We start from the raw sequence: 25,411 nt of genomic DNA, 5'->3' as shown, positions 1-25,411 counted from the left end.
AATCTTTACGTTTGTGAGACAACTGATAGGCCTATAAAGCAATTTACGTTTAATCTTTACGTTTAATCTTTACGTTTGTGAGACAACTGATAGGCCTATAAAGCAATTTACGTTTAATCTTTACGTTTAATCTTTACGTTTGTGAGACAACTGATAGGCCTATAAAGTAATTTACGTTTAATCTTTACGTTTAATCTTTACGTTTGTGAGACAACTGATAGGCCTATAAAGCAATTTACGTTTAATCTTTACGTTTAATCTTTACGTTTAATCTTTACGTTTGTGAGATAGGCCTATAAAGCAATTAGCTATTGAATTAATGGCTTCGAAATCTCCCTATGTTTAGTTATAACATTACAGAAAGGCATGGTATAAATTTGGTAAGTTAAATAATAATTATTTAAAATTCAGGACTCTTCTTCAATTTATTTTTAATGTACTCGGCTTTTGAATGTTGTTTAATTTATTCGTCCTTTAGATGTTTTATAAATTTAAGATCAATTCTGATTCAGTCATAATATTTTTTTAATTATCAAATTTGACGCAATATTAGGATGGTGTCTATACGAATCGATTTTTTTCATTGAGTCTCATATTCTCTGTCTTTAGAGTATACATTGGAAATATAGATATAATTATTGATAAAGTGTGGTCTTCTAAACCAGGCTAAAAAAATGACGTAATAAAATCGATTCAGTTATCAGAGGCGAGTCTTATAGTGCAATTAGTGCCAAATATTCCATATTTTAATACCCACTTAACAAGGTGAATTATCGCTTTAGAACATTCAAATTAAAATATGAATATTACTAAAGAGTGACTTTATAGAGTAAGACATTGGTAATATATTTTATAAACATATTATCTAAACTAGAAAACACATTTTAACCATTATGTAACGAGAACACTGTCTGAATTAATGATGAAAAATCCCAGAAGACAAATGAAATTCAAATTATTGAAATGAGTGAACGACCTGTCTCTGCAGGCGCTGTGGTTTACTGCGAATTTCGTAGTTTATCCACAGTAAAAAGATGGATGATATAAGGATTTTATGAATATTTGATATAAGCCAATTCAACGGCTGATATCACAGTCAACTAATAGGGGCCATTACTACGAGTAGAAATATCGTATTGCAATAAATTTCACTGAGGTTATTGTCACTAAAATAGCAATTACGTACTATCAAATAACATTCCTCCTCACGATCTTAATATTTGTTATGTTACATTAGCATTTAAATTAAAAACCCGGCACTGTGGAATGGAAAGTGAGAGGAAGTTATTATTTTTAGTCTCTTTTCTAATTGTATAGCTTATATACAAGCCTCATCAATGAACTTCGATTTTACCATTTTACACAGCTTTTCAGATTTACCGATATCTAAATCCCTAGGCCAACGTACTGAAATCAGGGGCCATGAAGGAAGCTTGATTTGCCTTTCTCTTATCATAAACAGCATGCATAGTTAGGCCATGCCTAAGGCTTAGGTGAGAAGCAAATTCTCATTTTCCGTCTTTTTGTACGACAAAGTATTATCTGAAAGATAGTTCTCACTGATTGTCTAAAAATTATGTCAATAGATTACATTTAAATGTAAAAAATAAATAAATCTAATTACAGTGCATTCTCATCGTCATCCTACAAAAAAAAAAGAAATTGGTGCATGTGCATTAGAAGTTTTAAAAAAGGTGGTAAAACTGATCTAAATATCGTAAAAATATCATCAATATTAAAAATTAATCAAATAAAGAGGAATAATTTTAATCATGAGATGCAGCAATATCAAAATCAAGTCGGTTACATCAAGTATTTAAAAAAAAATAATCAGAAAATGTTTCGCAGTTTAAACATTTCTTAACATGATGGCATAATCGGTAGATTTGTGTTAAAAGACTCAGTGGATTAATTAATTTGAACAACTTGTTTCTGGTTACCAGTACAACAGTCAAATATTAATAAGTACAGTTGTGACTTTGCAGACATCAAATTACCATTAAAATATTTTAAATTGATGAACGCACTTGAGTCTATCGGCGTTTTCGCCGACGACAGTCGAAAACTTTTCGGTTTCTTTGAACATTTTTATAAGAGAATGTATACGCTTATTTATTCATTTCGTGTTAATGTCAATATTTAGTTTTAATACACAAGTATATATTTAATAATGTCGTCGTTGACTTGTGTTCAATTGGCCTGTTATGAAATTAAAGTTCAATTGTAATACTATATAGAATTTTTATGCTAGTCAATAATTATATATACTTATAAAAATATCGTTATTGCATTTAAAAGAATATTAATAATACCAGATAATACTGATTTATTTTGATACAGTTTAATACATTTTTTATAATTAAGTTTAAGAAATCTTTTGACATTTGTATTATTTCTGTCTGGATTTCATACCGTATTGTTTAACGTAGTGTATTTTATTTTATTTCAATTCGCATCCAACAGCGGGGAAGCCTCCACTTACAGAATGGAAACAACAATCAAGACAAATAAGGACGACTATCAATTACAAAACATCTAAATAACTAGAGCATCATTTAATTTTTACGTTTAAAAGTTTTAAAATAATCAAAATTAATATCAATAGATGGATCTTGAACGACAGAAGAATTATATAACTTCAGCTATCTGGGATTTCTGTAGATATTATTCTTCTGAAGACGATTGAAGCAACTCAATCGAAACGTCGAGATATTCTCAAGCAACTACAACAGTTCTTTTCAGAACTACAGTAATGTACATGGTGTACCGCAAGCATTAATATGTATTATTACTTCGCCATGCAAACCTTCAAAAAATATTCAGCAAACTAACAATTAAACTATACAAAAGCATCAAGGAAAAATAAATAAATATTAAAATTTTCAGGTTAACAGGTTAACAAATAAAAGCATGGCCATTGAGGCAGTAAGGAAAAGAAATTTTGTAATTTGTTAATGTAATTTTTAAAACCTTGCATTCAGAGACATTTTCCAGGCTTTATACCATAAATACAACAAGTCTGTTTGAACAATGTTGGCATCATCGACACTTTTAATAACTCGAAACATTTTCAAGTGATTGGCATACAATAGAGATTGTGATTAGGCAAGTCATTAATGAACAGATTAAAACATAAGGGGCCTAAAATAGTATGGTATTATGTAAAGGAAAAGGTAAAGGCAGGAGAATAACTAGCAGCGTCATTGTGCTGAATTGCATATGGGCGTGGTCCGTGACTACCTAGCAGCCGTAAAGAGGCGCTTCATGGCAGCTACATTCACATCATTCCACAACTACAGGGACTGAAATGAACCATAACATCGGAGTAACCCCCTACTCTTCCGAAATATGCAATGGGTAATCTTTAAAGTGCACACGAGCTAGATGTATACACTGGACCTCCATTATAAGTCCTTATCCGAGAAGACTTGGTTCTACCAACCGAACCATTGGTGAGGAGCGGCTAGAACCAGAGTCGATGTTAAGGCTGTAGCTAGCGGCGCTCATGCTTTACCGCTCGGCCGCTCGGCTCGCCCGAAATTGTGTGCAATAAGCCTGTATATTTATTGTTCTATTGAATTTTGATGCTTTTCATTGTTAAATATTTTCCCCCAAATTATATTGGTATATTAAATTTTTCAAATGAATTAATTATAATAATATTGTTAATAATAATAATAATAATAATAATAATAATATTGTAATCAAAATACAGGCTTATTGCACACAATTTCATTTTACATAATACCATACTATTTTAGACCCTTTATGTTTTAATTATTATTTATGCATAATAATAATAATAACAATAATAATAACAATAATAGGTCAAACTGATATTTATTATTATTATAACCTGGTTTTTTTTAAATTATTATTCCTATAGTTTGTCAAAACGTTTTAAATGCTCTAAAAGTGGGTTCATTTTTTCACTGTTGTTAAACTTATATTTTTAAATAATTCCTGTTAGACTAGGCAAAATTTGAAAAAAAAAATTGCTTATTTAAGGGTGCTGGAGGCAAATTGTGTTAATTTATGGCATACAAGCATTTTAGGGGTGACGGTGCTGAGCTCAAATCTGCTGTATGCCAAGCTCAAAAATGTCCGCAAAGCCTCCAAGAAAAGCCTAAATGGCTGCCAAAGTTTCATATTTTGCCATAACTTCCACAATATTCCACATAGAACAGTTTTTGAGTCTATACTTATTTGAAGAGTTAGGGCATACAGTTGCACTATACTAAAAGTCAAATTTATCCACTAGTTTCAAAAAGTCCAAAATGGCCGCCAAAATAGCTGCTACCATAACTCCCATTTATATTCCACAGAACAGCATTGTTTGAGTCTATTCTATGATTTGAGCGGTCAGGACATAACATAGTGACACCACCAAAAGTTAATGTCAGCACATAGCAGATACAGAAATCCAAGATGGCCGCCAAATTGACTGCCAAATTTTACTGTTAACCATAAAGTACATAATAGTCCACACAGAACAACAGCTTTTTCGAGTCTATAGTATGATTTGAAATATCAGCCCATACAGTACCACCTATAAATTCAAATTCAGCCATCTGCAAATATCCAATATGGCTGCCAAAATGGCCACCAATTTTTTTAATTCATATTGTTCAACTTTAAGAGACTGTTTTTATTTCTATACTACGGTCTGTAGAGTAGCACTACGAAGAGATGTGTCATTTTTACCAAACTCTTGTATGGTGGGCAAAATAGCAACTAAATAATTTTGTTGGCCATATACCACACCAGCAGTAAATCCAGGAATTTGAAATAGTGGGAGACTGAAGCAGGGAATCTTACAGGGATGTGTCCGAACTACAGCCCTATCATTATTTAGGAATAAAGTATAAACTTTGCCCGTGGCACTTCTAGATGGCCAGAAATGTCACTTAGAGAAAAATTGGTCTGAAAGTTACATAAACAAATTTAACAAATGAAATTTAACTATTGATTTTAGTCGAAAGAATGTGTCAACTGGTCGTCTAGATTGTTTTGATGATTCATTGCTTTCAGAGCTGATGTAGTGTTGCATTTGGGCAAAAATGATGTTCTCTTATTTTTGGGCAACACCAACCAGACGCGGATCGAGACTGTCGCACCGTTCGCCATGGCGAAGATCAGGATGAGAGATAAAATATTTTGATTTTTCGCAATGTATGGTTAATTAAGAATCAATCAAAGAGGGTGCATTTTATAAATTTATTGAAAGACACATACAATTTTATATTTTGTTTTTATATTTCAAATTCACAGTACAGCGAAAACAGTTTATGTGAACTATTACTATTACTTTGATTAATTATTATTTTATTATTTTAACGAATGCTATGAAAATTTATTGGAGTGGAAGGTCAGGATCCTTTTAGAATAGACCACAATCTGCCACTATAAAGAGAGGTACAGTAGTCGACTCGTGATACGTGGAACACCTAAAACTAGACTTAATGTCTAATACCTTGATTATGTCAATTCCTCACCATAAAGTTTCGAATGATTTCAGTGATGAGTTGGATGGGAGAAAATCAAGTCAGGTGAGTGTGCATAAGAGGAAATGTACTAAATAGAAAATGTGCTAAGTGCTGTGACTAAGTAAAATGTACATTATTTCGTTCCTATTGCATAAATTGTTATTGTTCTACCATTTGGTCAACCTATGGAGCCTCCTTAATGAATACATTGAGAGACTATTACAACAATTGTTCATGAAAACTATTACGACAGCCTACAGTAGGTAATGTAGTACAAGTGCACTTTATGTAAATAATTATCTTCTGTCGTTTAAAGAATTTATTAGGAAGTCCATATATACTTTTTTACAAAGGATTTTGAGAAGCGAAACCCTTAATTGTGTTTCATCAATGAATATTTTATAAAAGATTCTTGTTTATTCAGAAATAGAGAGAGCTTTTGTATGTCCCATAGCTCACAAACTGGTTTAGAGTTTGTTTTTTCCTTATCATTCTTATAGCCTGCTAGGGATACTTATATAATATATATATATATATATATATATATATATATATATATTTCTATGATGTAAATTCCGAAATAAAGAGGAAATGAAAAAGCTGCAATTTCATACATCTAATTAGAAAGTCAAAAATGATCCCATACTATAGCACTGAGATACTACATATTAGCGTTGGAAGTGGAAAAAGAATTAAAAAAACAATCCTGGAAAACTGAGAAGATATCTAGATTATAGAAGATTATTAAGCGATACATACTCTATTCATTGGCATGTAAAATGTAAAGTTTTCCAGGCCTGTATATCCAATGGGTGGAGTGGGGCGAAGGGTCAAATTTGTAAAATTTGTGATTTTCTGTGATTAAAAATGTCTTAAATATTTACATTTTAACAAGTAATCTACTGTTATAAAGTAATATTGATTATACTGTAAACCCCTCGCAGTATTTCAAACTTGATCAAACAGAGACCGAATACCTTCCATTCATCTCCTACAAGTATACTCCTAGGTTAAAAAAGGCAAACATATAAGTGTCTTGCCAAATACTGGAAACAATTACGGGGCATGTCTCAAATATTGGCGCAAAAGTGAGGAATTCTCTTGCAAAAAAGGATGACTTCACAAGCTGTTCCCTGCGCTCGTACGTATATATGTCGTTCCGATAGGTAGTAATTTAAGAGCGGCTTCGTTAAAATCACTAAAATTAGTCTTAAAGTACATTGGAACTACTGCACGTTTTCAGACACGTCGCCCCTATACCCCAACTGAACATGAAGTTGGGGGTCTCCTGGACAAAGTATTATGACACTCCTCCCTCCTTATCATCATCTTCATCATCAATCATCATTATCAACTTTCATAGTAATGTAGGGAAAACCCAGTGGTGGATTCAAGGGAGGCCCAGCCGCCCCACACCCCTCTCTAATTTTTTCACAATTTAATATAATAGAGATAAGAAGGAAACTATATTAAAATTTTAAGTCTATACATCCTCCAATTGTGAAAGTCGTTCCTGGGCCCATCTATTTCAAATTCCTGGATCCGCCATTGAAAACTATGAATTCGAAGTGTATTCATTCATTAATATACGTCTCAGAATGCAAGAAAGTGCATTTCCAAGCATTTACAAACATAAAACATTCCGAAGGAGGACCCTCCAGACCACCACCTGCTGGGACCCGGCTTTAACTGGTCTTCCAGAGACAGAACAGCCAAAAATAACGCTCTATTTTCACGACCCCACCCCCCACCACTCTGAACCCCATCTGTGCGATAGCCAGGGTAAACTCTGTATCCGCGCCTACCAACATTGCAGGTTTTGTGGTACTGGCATGTCTGTCATCCAGTTAATGGTCCAAATTTCATTCGTCCACCACGATTGTTTTTACTCTTTTGGTGAATCCTGCAAAATATTCTGATTTGTACTTTTGGCTTTAAACATTTGGGATCTGTGAAATAATTACTATATGAACACACTTTACTATCATCTTAAGCAATGGATATTGAAACAATCGAAAAGACCAAATTGCCACTTTTCTCCAGTGGAAGAAATAGTCACAATTCGATTTGCTTTATTGCTTTATTTATGAAAACTTTTGGACCAACTTTTCTTGAAGTTTATCTTTTGTTCCTTTTCTACTAGTATTGGTGTATTCTCCAACTGTCTCAATGTTGGGTGGTTTAAAAGGTTTTTATGCATTTGCTCATTATTTCAAAGGTGAAACTAAAAGACTTTTAAAAAAATGCAATATGCAATAGACCGAATCGGCGACTCCAGTTATTACTTGTCATGTGACATATAGTGGGTATAAAATATTAACATGCACATCGTAAACCACAGTGCGCTCATTGAACACAGTATATTAAGAGAGCACCGTACTCGCGCGAATAAGCGCCCGGGCGCTTAAAATTATTTTTTTTGCACTTTCTGAGGGCGCTTATTCAAACGGGGCGCTTATTTAAACGGGGCGCTTACGAAAACAGAGTGGAAATTTAGGGGGCGCTTATGGAAATAGATGAAAATCGAGGGGTTCCTATGGGAAATTATTAAATTCCCATAGGAGGCACGGACCTTTTTGAATGAAAAGGACATTACGAATGGTGGTTAGGCGGAAAAGATAATCCTCCAGTGAATCCTCCAGAAGAATGCGTGAATATTTACATAACAGCAAAATAGCAGATGCAATTAGTGGTGGTGGGTAGTAGTTAGTTTGTTGGCCATCGGCCGATTGAGATTAGCAGGATGGCAGGACCATTGTATTTTTTCTTGAAAACTCAGATGAGAATGTGCTAAAGGTCGGAAAAAGAAGAAGAGGATTAGGACTAGGCATAGAGAAATATGTAAAAAGAGTAAAGTTTGAAATATACTGTCTGTCCAGGGATCAGAGCTCTCATCTGTCCAAGAGAAATATCCTCATTTTGATATTGACCTAAGAAGAATGTGTTTCCACTCTGCAGCTCAAATCATGCCAACAATTACAGTCCCAGGATTGATTGGATTATTGACTTGCTAAAAATAAAATCTTATGATTATGATTATGGCGCTTATTCAAATTAGAAGGGGCGCTTATTCAAACGGGGCGCTTAAAGAAATGTTCACGTTAGGAGGGGCGGTCATTCGAGAAGGGCGCTTATTCAAACGGGGCGCTTATTCGCGCGAGTACGGTAATGTTTTTTTGACAGCGACCCAAAGTAAAGTTTCTTTTTAAATAGTGATTTATAATTACTTTGGCAATCTCCGTGCATTTTATTTAGGCTCTGGAATGCTGCTACTGCACGGTAGGCTACATACAGTTAGGCAGACCTAGGCTGCACTGTGAGTGTTAAGTCTTGACCAGGACCCGGAGTAGGGGGAGTTGTTATGCCTCGACTATATATCTCTACAGTTGAGTACTGTAGGTAATAAAGTAGAAATAACCCTTAACGGTACTGATTGCTCAAGCAAACTTGTGAAACAGGCTGGTAATAAAATAACCCTTAACAGTACTGCTTGCTCAACCATACTTGGTCTAGGAAACAGGCTGATGAAAATAGGCCTGGCATGGTATGGTACATCCTAATGCCGTAGGTAATAATAATATTTGTTGTCAAATGATTATCACTATCCTCGGCAGTAACTACAAAGATCCTATGATTTAATTTTGAATTTAAAATAACTGTAAAATAATACTTTTGCAACGAATGGGGGATTCGTTTTTTTTTTGTTCATGCTGCGATAGAATTTGCCATGAATACTATTCTTGACTTAGGCCTAGGCCTAAAAAGTACCTCAGCCGACGGCGACTCACTGGAGCAATATGCACGTCGTGAAGGTACCGTACCTTTCCTTGGAAAACTTCCAGGCTTTATTCCCACTATCCATTGGAGCCTTACCAAACCAAACTGATAAGTATTTAAAAATTTAATTTTGGAACACTTCTAAGTGATCTAAAAAATCAGACCTCAAATCACTTATTAATAACAAACACAATCTAAAATTACAATCACTTATCGACCCCTACACCATCAAAGCTCTTGCAAAAGATAAGTCATGCTGGAAAGATCTCATCCGAAACCTCACTAAAACAACCCAGGCGGAGGAGTCAGACGACTACTGGACCTAGAGGCAATAAGTTTTTTTTTTTTTTTTTTTTTTTTTTCCAGTAAACATTCAGAAAAACATTTATTCAGAAAATTCCATAACAAATTACAAATTACATATAGGCATCAAAAGAAGCGGTGGCTTGTCAGTTTGAAAACCAAACATACAAAACATACACACACAGAATACAAAGAAAACACATCAACATTTTAAGTTTTATATTTGGGATCGCCCACAAAAATTGCCGGCACCTCCCGGAATAAGTCAAGTAAGTCATAAGGTATATTCTCAGACGCCATAGTATTACATTAAAAGACTAGGAATATCAGTCTATTTATAATCACTTTAGAAATGCATCAGTCTCGTAAGGCTTGAATGCCAAACTGTGGTTTAAATTTAGGGGGATGCGAGCTTTTTTGGGGCATGCACCTTCTACGCGCACCCTGATACGCCACTGCCTACTGGCAACGTCAGGCAGACCAAGGTATCTAGCTTCTTTAAAATCTTTTAGTGGCTGCCGTCAAAAGAATCAGCCTCTATGTCGGGAAAATTCTAGCTGCTAAACTTATGTATTTACTCAAACGAATGAATATTGAAAACCCAGATAAGAGAGGAAAGGCAGTATTAATTAACGTAATAAACGATAAAATTATAACTGTACGTCTTTACACACACGTCACCACCGTTGATTAAAAATATTGGAGTACTATCATACGCCTAATGATACTTTGTAGATGTTCAGAATTGCAACAGACTGTGACTTTGAAACAAGACAAAGTGTAAACTCTAGATTTGAGTTGTTTTCCTCATCTTAGCGTATTTTTGTTGTTATTGTGTAGATCCGATAGAATAACAGGCAACTATCTGTAAGCTTCAGATAATGTTGTTTGGCTTACATTTTCAATGATTAAAAGGTTAAAGCAATCATCAACGAGGTGATGCCAGTCATACCAATGCGAAAGGAAGTTATTGCAAATGCTAATGGCAGAACCCTTGCATGAAGTAAAACTAAAGCGGTTAATATTGTAATCGATAAATGCATTGTAAGAATCACTATAATGTGAATAGCACTTTACAAGAACGTGTAAGATAACTAAGACAGAAATAACAACAAATCAATTACTTGTGGAAATATCAGATGTCATTGTACGCATTTATTGATGCACATTGGTTGCTGAGATGCAATTTGGAGAACAAGATTTGTTAATGTCTCTTTACAAAGACCAAGAATTGAAAATCTTCTCGAACTTCAAACTATTGTCCATTCAATAGGGGTTCCTTAATTTTAGTGTGTGCATGAACTACCCCAAAGGAGGGGTCTACTGTATTTTATCCCCCCCCCCATTATGAACTACCCCAAAGGAGGGGTTCTACTGTATTTTATCCCCCTCCCCCATTATAAAACACAAGACTAGCTATTAAAACTGAACCAGGCGCCGAAGGTCAGATGGGATCTTTACTGTGACCATCAATTTATCAGACTTATCTAAGTTTCTTTCTCACTTAAGTCAGATGAGAACACTGGTCCTTCAATTTTTTAACTTGGTTCACTAACAATATCGGAAAAGGCTGTGTTTAGGCTACAAGTGACACCTCTAACATAACGTCGAAACCCGAATCTTCCTCTTAGTAGAGCATGCATAACATTTTTCCAATGGAATGTGGTTTGCAGTGGCCCAATGTATTTATCCCATAGGCCTAACTGTATTTAAGGTTTCTTTTTTTTTTTTTGAAGAGAGAATGTATAGATTCAGGCACTGGTTGAACCAATGACCTTTTGATATTTTTGTAAGCAATCAAACGTATTCAGTTATTTGTCAAGAAGTAATACACACAAAAATGGCCATAAGCAACAAGTTACGACTTCGTGTCCATGATTGATAAGATTACATATAATGGTACCGGTAACTTATCAAACAATTTTTTCTTCATTTGCCTTTGTCACTAAGATGATGGATCAAAACATTGTGAAAAATCAGATGCGATTCGACTCCCAACGAAACTCCAGTGGCCCAGTGGTTTAGGGCTGCTTAGACAGCAGAAGGTCCCTGGTTCGAATCAATTTTTACCTCACCAGAAGGGGCTAACCTTGGTCTCCCGTCCCACTGGTGGCTCTTCTTCAACTTCTACTTCTTAAAATGTATTATTATTATTATTATTATTATTATTATTATTATTATTATTATTATTATTATTATTATTATTATTATTATTATTATTATTATTATTATTATTATCTTCATTATCATTATTATTATTATCATCATTTTTCATGGTCATTGTAAATCATCCTACTATCACAGAACGATTGTCATGAAATGGTAGATTTAGAGCAGCACAAATGTTGTCTGACGATGTGCGAAAAGAGACTCCTAGAGAGTGTGGCAAAGTACTGTGATATCTTGAAATGTTGAGTATAGTTTTGAAATAGAACTTCACTAACTAGGAACATTATAACCGGTGCTTGAATATCAACCGTTAAATGCCGTCAAAAACACGCCAAAACAGGAATGGTACTTAATTCGTGAGGAAGAGTAGACCTATATTACAAACAATGTAGATTGAAACCATCACGTTCAACTGCATTCTAGTAACAGACGAAGACCTGCAAATTAGGGCTTAAAATACCTATGCCCAGAGCAATATACAATATACAACAACAACGTAAGCAGGACAGTGTATTTTAAGCACTACGTCTTGTCATTAAGACATCATTATAAATTACCAACGCGTTCTTCTTCGTAGCAGGTTCGTTCATCAAATCATAGAATGATCAGATTCTGAGCAAAGATGCTGGAAAATGGCGGGAAAAGAGTTAAATTACAAGAAAGAAGATTACTTAAGTAGTAGACCAAGAATCGTGATTATGGCATTGTGTATGCGAAGGGTTTAGGATTCAAGTTTCAGTGCAGGTTGATTGATTTTTATGTTCCTGGTCAGATTCCTCTTTATGTTTTATAATAGGTTGTATACACTACATGCATTTATTAAAGTTTCTTACTTACTTGATCGAATTGGGTAATTAAAACTGCCAATGTAGTCTCCTGCCTCAAAACTTATGTTATTATAATTTCATATCCTCCATTTTATATCAAAATAATGTTATGAATTAAGTCAAGATGATATCACATTAATTTATATGTAGATGATTTTCAGATATGCACTGATTGTGATCCTAAACCCAAAGGAAAGTCATTAGATCTATTTTCTGAGTCCGAGGTTGGATGTCTCCAAATATATTATGTTCAAATGATGGCAAGTCTCTGGTTACTGCATGTTTTGTTCAGATGAGTGAACTGTCTCATGTAATTTGTGAAGCCCGGGAAGCATGAGCCCTTGAATAGTTGTCCTCCATTTCAAAGCATTAGAACTTTGTTGCTTGCAGATTCAGAATCCTATTCATTTTATTCGTCACGTAACAAGTACATAAACTATTTCCTAATCTAGTGTATACACATGTAAGAATAAATAGACCTATCCCAAAAACATTCTAAAAATCTAAGAAATCTCTAATTAAGTCGTATAGCACTATAAGAAATTACTTTTTGTGTTAATTCTTTTGTCTTTGCTCTTGTATAAAGGATTCAGTGACATGATAATAGCAGCTCATGTCTTTCCAATTTGATGTAGGATTCACATTTGGAATTATCACACATTTGAAAGTGTGGACTTATGAGGATATCTTCCTACTGTATTATAAGCCCTTTTCATATCCCGTCGTGATTACGCTATTCCACTTCTGTCCAGTTCTTCAGATCTAATTCATCTCCTGCAACTAACTTGTTCAGAACAAGGCAGCTCCAAGCCATTGCTTTTTAAGTAGCCCAAAACTTTTTATTTCTGGGCCTTTTAAAAAAAGAATTACCGTACTCGCGCGAATAAGCGCCCCCGTTTGAATAAGCGCCCCTCCTAACGTGACAATTTCCTTAAGCGCCCCGTTTGAATAAGCGCCCCTCTCATAAGATTTTCTTTTTAGCAAGTCAATAATCCAATCAATCCTGGGACTGTAGTTGTTGGCATGATTTGAGCTGTAGACCTAACCACTACCCACCACTAATTGCATCTGCTATTTTGCTGTTATGTAAATATTCACGCATTCTTGTTATGAGCCATGTTCTCTGGACGATTATCTTTTCTAACCACAATTCGTAATGTCCTTATATAATCTTTTTTTCATTCAAAAAGTGCCTCTTGAATTTTTAATTATTAAAATAATTTCCCATAAGAACCCCTCGATTTTCATCTATTTCCATAAGCGCCCGTCAATTTCCACTCTGTTTTCATAAGTGCCCGTTTAAATAAGCGCCCCGTTTGAATAAGCGCCCCTAAGAAAGTGCCAAAATATTTTAAGCACCCGGGCGCTTATTCGCGCGAGTACGGTAAATGTTTTGGGTTTAGCAGGCAGGCCTAAATAGATATACCTATTAAGTACGGCCAAGGCAATTCAACAAAAGGACGCACTTCTCGAGACATCAAAGGATAACTCTGGCATCGACATTCTACGCACCTCGCGCCCCTACACGTTGATCGTCCCAAAAACCATAGCAGCGTGTGACGAATTACTAACGCGCGTGTCAGTTGCCATGATAATCACGCGTCGTGTGGTGGTTACAACAAAGGCCTAATGAATTTTTGCATTAACATTAGACTAATTTATATTCGTTACCGGTATTTCAACATAAATTGTTTGGTCAATTTTCACAAATCAAATTGTAGTTTATAGAAGCACTTAATAAGCTTGTAGTCAAGAGAAATCACATGTAACAGACATTGCGAAGTGCACAAATAGTAACAAGACGATAAGAATGTATGTCACGCATACACTAATTATTGACGGCTGTACTCTCAACTAGTACCGGTAGTCGATGCTACAATTGGTCAAATAACTGTAGCCTACGCACGCGCTATGTTCGCGAGCGGAGATGTGCTTCTTTTTGTTGAATTGCCTTGTTACGGCCTGCAACGGCCTACCTATTTTCCGCCGTCCCTAAATTCAGATAATCATAAAATAGATATAGAAAAGGGATTAATGTATAATAATTTAAGTTCTTATGATCAGAGACTCTTACAATTAATACATAGATGATTATTTCATATCAATTGACAAAAGACAAGTGATTGCAATGGGTCGGAAAATGTTCTTTTATATTGACAGCAAAAAGGATTTTACTTATTTTAGAGTTTCTTCGGTGTGACACACCAAATCTGTAGATAATCAAAATACATAAGGCGGCGATGCGGGGTTGAAAACTGTATACAAACCAACAACATTTAGGCCTACTCAGCTCTATTTAAACTTGTCTTATACCATTAACATAATATAACCAATGTAATTAAAAAAACATTTGATTTTGTTGTTCATAATTGTAAAATTAAATCTAGTTTCTTTTATGGTCAAAATGATAAAATTTACATACCGTAGTTAAAGAGAAGTGTCTCAATTACAACATTAAACAGGAACAGAACCCACTGCATGAAACAGAAGATGGTCAAGACAGTGGTTTAAGACTTATTAGTGGTAAGTTACGATAAGCCTACTGTTAGTCCGAGTATTTTTGTATTGTTCCAACAGAAAGTTAATGGATCTAACACATGATACCACACCACTGCAGCTGTGTATGATTAATAACGCGACGTTTGTACAGATAAAATATACTATAGTTGTTAACTCCCTGACAGACGAAAATAGTATGAGTAAGTTAATGGCTAAAATGGACATCAGGATGGAAAATTTTATGCTACAACAATATGAATGATATAGATCTCGTACATCCTTTAAAATTAAACCTATTATGAACAGCTTGTCAGATTCACATTAAAGTCCTCATAGCGTATACATCGGTAATTATTATGTAGCAAATTGCTTCGAACACAACGATTGCACTTGCGCAGTCCCAGTTCATGATGCGTGTTTACACGTTTCTTTGTTTTCATTAAGTATTATGAATAATGTTAATTAAGAGTAGACCAAACCTAATGAAAAAAATAACTGTAGGAAGTTGTCAATCTGTTGATATTGTTTGTCATGAGCGAACTTTTGGAGATAAATTGATCAAATTTTCTAATGGCCTATGATATTGCCATATTTGAACATGCATGTTTTCTTTTCAGTGTTTCGTGTAGTGCATGTTGTAAACACATACATTTAGTATAATGAGAGGATTAGATCATGTCGATTATTACAAATTTCAGTGATTTAAGATTAAAATGATATAAAGTTATAATATGTAAAACATTTTTACTCATTATAAAGTAATATGCACTGCATAAACACACAACACAGGCGAATCAACATATCTCCGCGGACATGTGAGCAACTATCAGGTCGGCCTCACAAAAGCTATTGAGATAGAAACGTAATCTAGCTGGTATTAGTAGGACTTTGATCTGAATTGTGATAGGTTCAAAGAAGGCTTAGAAGGTTATTGGATTATCCAATTTCTTTAAGAAAAAGTAATGGGTTTATAAACTATAGAGATCCTTACCGTCAGAAAATGTCAATAGTTATTTAGATATTAATTTGATATGAACAAACATTGTTGTATTAGTATTAAATCATGAATGTTAAAACTTGGTTTATTACGTTATAAAATAGACACTTTTATTTTTGTTAAATAACTTTAATGTTTAAAAAAAAAACGTATTGTTCCATCTGGATTTGGAATAAATGATGTTTAAAAATCACATAATATTCCTATGTGAGAATAACTGAAAAAAACCCCCAAATAAATAGGCCTATACAAATAATTCTGTTTGCGTGTATGTTTCATAGAATATTATCTAAGACACTACAGCGTGACTTGCTAAACAATGATGTTGACGTTTGAATTAATAATAATAATACCAACAACATTAATAAAAATAATAAATGTTATAATTGTAATTCAATAATAATGATATAATAAAAATAATAGCAAGTGTAATAATACAATAGTATAATAGTAATAGTCAAGCAACAGCAATTGTCATGTTATATTAAAAACAAAAAAAATGGTACCTTTCAGAGTCGATGACCTCTACAGTAGGTTTTGAAGCCTTTGCGACACATTCGCGAGCTGTCCATAAAAATAAAAAGAAAGTAAAAACAGCAAAAAAAAAAAAAAGCAAAAAAAAAAAAAAAAAAAATAATAGTAGTAACAATCATTATTATTATTATTATACAGTACTGGGAAAAGCCATTGTTTTTGTTCTAACTTTTTTTTCTTTTTTCTTGCATAAATTTTTCCTACCTTTTTGCACTGTTTTTTTTTTTTTCTGGCCGTCATTTTGGTCTGCTTAGAGCGTGCTTTGCCGAAGCATAGGCCATATATCAAGGATGTGCCTCCTAATATCTAGTGTCAATCTATGGTGGGGTGTGCGTGTGAGGACCATTAAAGTGATTGAAGTCTACAAAAACCGGTCAATTGATCTGAATGAAACATTCGAAAAAAATTAACCAACACAAGCAAGATAGTATTATGTGTTGGCGAGGAATCAGTCAGGGGGTGTAAACTAGAGGGTCATTTAAATTGCTGAGATCCCAGACGTAAATATCTAAATAATTTTCAATGGGTGTAATTGTAACTTTGTATAATAGTTTGTAAAGGTCCAGTATAGGCCTAAAGAAATGACTGAATTTTTGTGATGATCCGGCGTAGGGTGGGAATATGAGGACCATTTAAAGGAAAACGCCCATACCAGATATTTAAAAAAAATAAAAACGGGTCAACTGATCCGAATGGAACTTTCGGGAAAGTTTAACCCAAGTTACAAGGAAGATATTATTATGTGTAGGGGATGATCCAGGTTAGGGTGTGAATTTAATTTCATTTTATTTTAATCATTTATTTTTAAAATCAACTCAACATACAATTAAAGAAAATTAACATTAAACATTATAACATACAGTCGAAATAATTAAGTTATGTCAATTAAGTTAAACAAATCAATCATTGAAAATGAAAAAGGGGTAACCAAAATAGGCAAATGAACCACAAATGCTTTCCTTAATAAAAATTTAAAAAAAAGATAATAAAAAATATATATATATATATATATATATAAAATAATATTGCATGATTAATTAAAGTTACTATAGAAGTTTGAGGGTCATTTAAATTCCTTAAGTCCCAGGTATAGATGGATAAAAATGACACATTGCAGAATAGTTTTTCATGGTGAAATGAAGAAATGATCCAATTTTGGTGACGATCCGCAGTAGGGTGTGAATATGAGGACCATTTAAAGATTTTTGTTGACAGTTGATTAAATTATTTAAACGCAATTTGCGTTTTCTAAAGCGATTTAAACCAGTTACAGTTAGGTTAAACTCAAAACTACCGTGATATGCATAAACAATTTTTGCTTTCATACATTAAATCGCTATGAACTGAAAATGGCTATGAGTCACACTGTGCCTCGCTATTACCATTGCAGCCATAGTTCAAGCATAATTGAAGTCTCATTAATAACGTCGCAGTGAACTTGGTTTTCGTTTTGTTTTTGTTTTTCACTTCATTTTTTTCCACTTTATTAAAATTATATTGCTTTTCCGTGTTTACTTTATACCCTTTGACGACTTTTCTTTTTGTTGTAATTTCAACTTCATTTCTGATTAAAGCAATGGGGAAAAGCCCTATGTTCTGTTGTTCAAACAGACATAGTAAGTCTAGTTATTATTATTATTATTATTATTATTATTATTATTATTATTATTATTATTATTATTATTATCATTATTATTATTATTATTATTATCATCATCATCTACGTCATCATCTTCATCCTCTTTTTTTTTTGTTATTAGATGTAATACAGATACGGCTTCTATTACTCCTGTTGCTGATTCCACTATTTATAACAGGCTGTTGTTATATACAAAATATATCACAATGCTATTAATTTCCAAGTACTGAGTTTTGATATTTTTAAATCAGAAAATAACTGAAAAGAAAAAAGTTTAATAGCAAATAAATGTGTAAGGCAACACAAGTCATTTTATCAAGCATTTGAAAAGACATTATGCGTCATTAACTTTCGATATATTGTTTGTATTATTCAAGTATTAAATTTCATTGCTCGATGATCTTTATATTATAACAAATAATGTAATGTATTTATAAATGATATCCGATCTACGGACTGGTATTAATAACAACATAATGTAACTGATTTTATAAAGTTCATTAAAGTTAATTCTGTTTTTAATAGCCATTGTAATTTATTGCTGTAGTCTATATGCCTACCCTACATTTTACAATAACACGATGTCCATATGTCAAATGCAATTTTCAAAGTGTAAAAAATATCTAGACGGGTTCCTAATATTAAATTAAACATAAATATTGCGCTGTTTGGATAGTTTTTTCTACGACTAGGCTTCGCTGAAATGTTTCTCCATGTATAAAGCAGAACAGTGTTGAACAGTACGATGTATTGCGTTGAAGTTTTAAAAGTAGTTTGGCGCAGCTTTGGGGTCGGCGATTTCCTCGCTGTGCATTTCGCCTATCTGCATTGATTGACTACACATGAGTACGGTATGGGTACCTGGTTGTATTGTCTGCTCCTGCGCCGATAACAGCAGCAACACTGAAGCCTGGTTTCCATAGAAATCGCTACACGCTATCGCCGACTCCTTTAGCGACGCTGATTGGTCAGTTGAATCAAGGAGCGTTCCTGATTGCGTCGGGGACAGCTACGCAGTGCAGTGATCGCAGTCTAAAAACAGTGTAGCCTTGTATATACCCAATGACCGGAGGAAAAAGAGCTTGGTATCTGCAAAAAAAGGCGCTATATAAATATGTCCTCCGAATAAATAAATAAATAACCTGTTTTCATACGTAAATTCTTAACTGGATTTACGAAGTAACAGAATACAGTATAGGGATTTTACTCAATAACATAAGAACTGACATTAAAGTTATAATACAAAATAAATAAATCAATTAAGGACAAAAAAAAAACACCATGGAAATCAACTCGACGATAGAGCTCTTCTAACCACCCGTCTTGGTCATGCTAACTCCCTTTTGTTGAGTTCTTCGGACAACGATTTGCATCACCTCTACTCTACAGAACAGGGCTGCTCGGGGTTATATTTGGCTTCGTATTCCCCAACGTATAAAGTAATGCCTCCAAAACACTATTGCATCTTACCTGCAGGACCTCATTTCCAGTTATCAATCTAGCCGTTCTTTATGATTTTCATTCGACAAATTAATTCCCAATGTACCCCGACCTTTCAGATTCCACGGCTCACAAAGCTTCTTTCCTGCTGCATTGCATCTGTAGACAAACTCTATCGTGAAGTTCGACAGGCCCCCAACTTTAAATAATTTCATTCGCAAGCAAAACACAGTCTTTAAATAATTCTTTTTCATTTAGCGCTGTAAGACCCTGCAGATGCATTGTTTTTAACACCTGAGTAATTGGCGCTTATAAATGTTCATATTATCGGGGAAAAGTCTTGAACATAGGTTGAGCAACTAATTTGACACGCTTTAGAACATGCAAATTGGGTTAACATAAAAGTTTAAATACCAGTATTGACATCTAAAATGTGTAGAATGACGTCAATACTTGGCACATCTTTGTTATAATGGTCGTAGCTTGGAACAAGTTTCGATCAAGACGATCCAAGAACTAAAATTGCCAATTTAAAGGGTAGAAACATCTAAGCAAAAAGACAGAAGAAAGGGATATAACAAGACGACACTAGATTAATATGTCTGTAATAAAAATTTGAGCAGAAACAATAGCTTTGTAGCTGTCACTGGAAAAGCCAATTAGCTCCGAAAGAATAGCTTTTCCGCTGTCGCGGAAAAAGCAAATAAGGTTTGTTAAATCAGTAATTTCACTGTTCCCTGGTTAAATGTGCAATTCTGGTGTATTCCAATTAACAGGTCTTCGTTTTTGACAAATCATAACAAGAATTACACATACATACGCACACAGTACATTCCCTCCTACATTCCCTCATTATACTCACCATTATCTTATTCTACGGTACAACCTGAATCACATCTAAATATCTTGCACAGAATACGTTGCAATATTATGGTTGGATGCCATACGGAAAGTACTTTTTAAGCATTCGTGGATTGAGATGCAGATCCTTATGTATATGCATTAAATGTAAACCAGCATATACCCTTTATTTATTTAGCTTCAGATTTGAGTAGCACATAACATATGCATTGAAATTTCAAAAAATTAGTGGCAAAACGTTGATCCGCCCATGATCCCACTTGTTTTCGTAAATTCGAGGGGTTGATTGGTGGAGCTGGCTTGACCGTAAATTTAAACTTCAGTGTCGCTAAAATCGACCTGGATTCGAAAGAGAGAGCCTGGCCCTAGCTATAGAAGATGCTAGCTAGTAGTAGGCTAGGCCTGTCTGTAGCAGCGTAGCCTGGGCTAGGCTAGGCTAGCCCTAGCCGAAATTCTTAGGCCCGGTTTTTTGCCTATCTTATAATATCATGCCTTGTGCCCAGACGTTCGATTATTCTTACCTGATCGATTTGTTAAGCATGCCATTTCTTGCTGATGTTTTTGATGCATATAAGACTGGAGTAATAATATATCCAGTATACAACAGGTACTCAGTGCTGGTGTGCGGGAAGCGAATTTGCGTAACGTAGGATAGTTTGGTAAAATCTCATGAATTATTCATAAATCCTTATAGAACGCATTAAGGCCAACTCAGACAGTGTCGTACGACGCAGCCCGACGCGATTGGTTGTCGCGTCGGTTCTGTGTGAGTAAACCAGGCGCGATGGTTTGTGTCGGGGGCAGTCGCGTCGTAGAATATTATATAAACGTGTTTAATATTTCTCACGATGGCTTAAGACTCCCCGGCGATAAATCGCGTCGGGCTGCATCGTATGACGCTGCCTGAGTTGGCCTTTATGTGCAAGCTCTGTTTTGAAGTCTGTGTCAACTAAAGGTCTGTTTATACTCAACGATAACGATAATAATTTAAAAAAGCTAAAAAGCGATTGTTCATAAAGAAAACAAAAGAAATAAGAGAGCTTTTTACACTAGGATAATTCGATAACGATTTATCATGTATACAATAAAAAATATTTTTACAAATCAAATCAGATGACGTCATAATCATGGAAAAAACATTGAAATCGTAGTAGTAGCAACGATTTTATCGTTTTTCCGTGGTTATGACGTCATCTGATTTGATTTGTTAAAATATTTTGTTATTGTATACACGATAAATCGTTATCGAATCGTCCTAGTGTAAAAAAAAATTCTTATTTCTTTTATTTTCTATATGAACAATTGCTTTTAGCTTTTATATCGTTATCGTATCGTTGAAGCATGGACCTAATAATAAGTCCATGGTTGAAGTATAAACAGGCCTTAAGTGAGTGCATCGCTCGCGAGCATAGCGAGTAACTGCAGCATAGCGAGTAACGCAGTGTTCGATTTTGAAACTATGGATTGAATGACACACGACGTACCCAATTCACTTTTTTACGGCCTCAAGATTCAGCCTTTGTATGGGCTTTGTATTTGAATTAATGCAAGATTTAATACATTTACACTTACAGTAGTCAGTCTGAAAATACAAAATACTATTTAATAGTTGTTCTATTGAAATGTGCTATTTTCAAGTCTGTGTGCATGAACGATCTGCTGCTCTGGGTATGTAGGCCTATCACGGTTCAGTCGTTGCATGAGCTTTTATTTGAATCAATGCAAAAAATAAAACAGTGATGGATTACATTGGTGAATCCCATATTGATTCTTGTGAGGAAGCTTTAATCTTAGGCGCCACTGTACAGAATGATTTAAAATGGGGTAGCCATATTGACAACATTAATGCTAAGGCTAACAGGAAAATGTTCATTCTTAATAACCTTTAAAAAATTGGGCTGAGCACAGTTGAATTTTGTGCTATTTATACTGGATACATAAGATCTGTCCTCGAATATGCTGATGTGATATGGCACCCTGGAATCACTAAAACACTTAGTGCAAAACTTGAGGCTACTCAGAAGCGTGCTTGCCGTATTATTTTAGGAAAAAACTATCAGACCTATGAACATGCTAGAACTCTTTGTAATTTGGACCCCCTCTATGAGAGGAGAGCAGTCCTCTGCCTCAAATTTGCTAAAGGCCTTTCTCTTACTAATCATTCTGCTGATCTGATTCCCCCTACCCGACACCAATCTCATGGTAGAAGTCTACGCAATGGAAGTAATCTGTCTCTTATACACATCTAGATGTGTATAAGAGACAGGCATTTCGCCTATCTGCATTGATTGACTACACATAGAGTATGGGTACCTGGTTGTATTGTCTGCTCCTGCGCCGATAGCAGCAGCAACACTGAAGCCTGGTTTCCATACAAATCGCTACACGCTATCGCCGACTCCTAATTTGGCCTTTGGCCACGATTTGTAACTTGTTTTTTAATGTTGATATATTGGAATAAATGAAGTGAAATATATATATTTAATACATTGAGGTGATACATTTACTGTCAATCTGCAAATACCATACTATCTGTTGTTCAATTAAAATTTATTAAAATTCAACTATTTTAAGCTAAGAAACTTCGCTCGATGCTGCGCAGCAGGACTTGGAGAATTATGCCCATACAGCGCATGGTCCACTGGCGCTAATGACAATAGAAGAGGCTTAACGCGAAGGATTCATCCATCATTATGTGATCATCCGTCATTTCATGCATTCATTCACTTCATATATTTATTCGACCAATACACATTTACAATAGGTACGGTACAGTACAACAAATTTTGGTCATGTAATAAGACATACGCCATTATTTTTTGAATTGTTCCTTTTATTCATGCTTAAAACAACATACAAGACACAATACGCAAGTTGCATAACATAAATAAATCACCTTCTTTTATGTTTACATTCAAATATTTACGCAGTTCACGACAATTATAAAACAGACAGGATGTTAATACCGGTAACAGACGGAATGAAGGCTCTAATGTTATGATTATAATAATACTTGCATATTCTACAACTAAAGTAGCCCTTACTCATATGAAAGACCATTGTGCTCACTGAGTCCTTTGTTGAATTAAGCCTCTGCCCATCTAATTTTGACTATAATAGTATCTAAAATTATTAAAAGGGTCGCTTTTTAATCAATTGTATCCGCTCAGTTCGCCAAAAATTTAATCTTCTTTCACTTTAAACACAGCTGTAGCCCCTATTTAGAGATGCATGGACGCGTTTAAACATCACACAGTAAAGAAACAGATTGGTTTGAAAAAGCGAAGGAAAAAAACAATAAATAGTTATATTATGTATGAGAAAGCACTAAGTATGGAATAGGCCGATCATCTCTTAGATAAACTAAATTTTAATTGGCAAACTTAAAATTTAAACAACCAATATTTTAGATTTAGAGGGCAAGAAACGATCAAATATAGGTACGTCATAAACACACAGCAAATTGCATTGCCTTTGGAGCCCAGCCTATGGGGAAAATCTAAAGTATTTGAGTGCATAGACCTATATATGCTTTAAAAACATTTTAAACGAGTGTCTTTCGAATTTATGAGATAACTGATGTGTTGTGAGTGAATGTAATTATCTTATTTAATTATTTTGTCTTGGCATCATAGGCCTATATATACGGTACAAAATGTAATCGTATTAGTAATCGTGTCAGAATTTAATATCTAAATCAATCACTCGTTTTATTCGGCATTGATTCAACAAGGCTCATACAGAGAAAAGTGTGTCGTTCTATCAAAATCGAACACTAGGTCACTCGCGATGCACAGAACAGCTGATCACTGAGGCTGACACAGACTTGAAAACAGCGCATGCGCAAAATACGTTCTATACATTCTTCTATAAGAATGATGATGAATAATTCATGAGATTTTACCAAACTATCCTACGTTACGCAAATTTGCGTGCGGGAACATGCTGCTCATAAATTTTGTTGACGTGACCATGAGGCATGCGCGGTGACGTAATGAAGCCGAGGGACAAACTGTTTCTTTTACGGTCTGACGCGATATTTTTAAAATCTGAGCGTTGTGGTACAGATTAACAGAGGGGATTTATTTATGTGACGTATGCGACTCTCGAAACATGGCGAAACAAGTACAGATTTTCGGTGGTTTTTGGCTGTTTTTTGCGTTGTTATCCAATATCCAGCCTTGAAAAGTAGCGGAATGTGGTCGTGACATATAGAAGCCCCAGTGTATGCGATATGAGCCCATTCCTGCCAGCGGTTTCAGAGGAGATAGGTGAAGTTACGCGGTGGCGATTAGCAGAATTAACAGTACTCAGTTGCATACAAAATAATAGCTAAATCACAGATACAATAGTAAAGTGTGTTATCTGATACTCATTAGCTGATGAGGGTAGCAAGTGTATTACAATACATTTATGAATGTATGAATATATATATAATATATATATAGTATATATATAGTATATATATATATATATATTCATCAAAGAAATATAAATTTATATTATATGCAATTATTTGTTTCTAGTCGTACCTATTGTGTAATAGAGTGTATCTGGCGGTATTTGAATCTGTTAAACCATGAAGCCTCTGTGTGGTCTAATGGTTATGATACTCGCCTTGACAGCGGGAGGTCGCAGGTTCGAATCCCGTTGGATGAGTTTATTACACAATTTCTTTTGATGATAATGAAATCTATATATAAGTATATATAGGCCTATATTATATATATATATATATATATATATACAACATAGTGAGGTTCCACGTGTGTTTCGGTACGATAACAAAAGAATATAGGAAACGAATACCATGTATAGACTTCAGAAAGACTTTATTGGAGAAAACCAATATTTCGACCTATCCTCAGGTCTTTATCAA

At 34.5% G+C, this 25,411-nt stretch overlaps 1 protein-coding gene across 6 annotated transcripts in view; it reads right to left on the bottom strand.

The window, feature by feature from the left end:
- The window catches only part of LOC117106799 (calcitonin receptor-like), a 132,773-nt gene that overhangs the window by 72,197 nt on the left and 35,165 nt on the right, over positions 1-25,411 (bottom strand). For 3 of the 6 annotated variants that reach the window (XM_033248254.1, XM_033248251.1, XM_033248261.1), the window contains one exon: positions 16,565-16,622. The gene's annotated coding sequence lies outside the window, so the exon portion shown is untranslated. Of the gene's footprint in view, positions 1-16,564; positions 16,623-19,092; positions 19,321-22,845; positions 22,872-25,411 lie in introns of those variants that run through there. The other 3 variants (XM_033248253.1, XM_033248252.1, XM_033248256.1) reach the window with 2 other exon arrangements.

The sequence above is a fragment of the Anneissia japonica genome, unplaced genomic scaffold, assembly GCF_011630105.1.
Source record: "Anneissia japonica isolate Jap-2015-1 unplaced genomic scaffold, ASM1163010v1 scaffold2471_len1564793_cov202, whole genome shotgun sequence".
NCBI lineage: Eukaryota > Metazoa > Echinodermata > Crinoidea > Comatulida > Comatulidae > Anneissia > Anneissia japonica.
The sequence above is the reverse complement of the archived record's forward strand: the minus strand, read 5'-3'. Positions and strand labels throughout refer to the sequence as shown.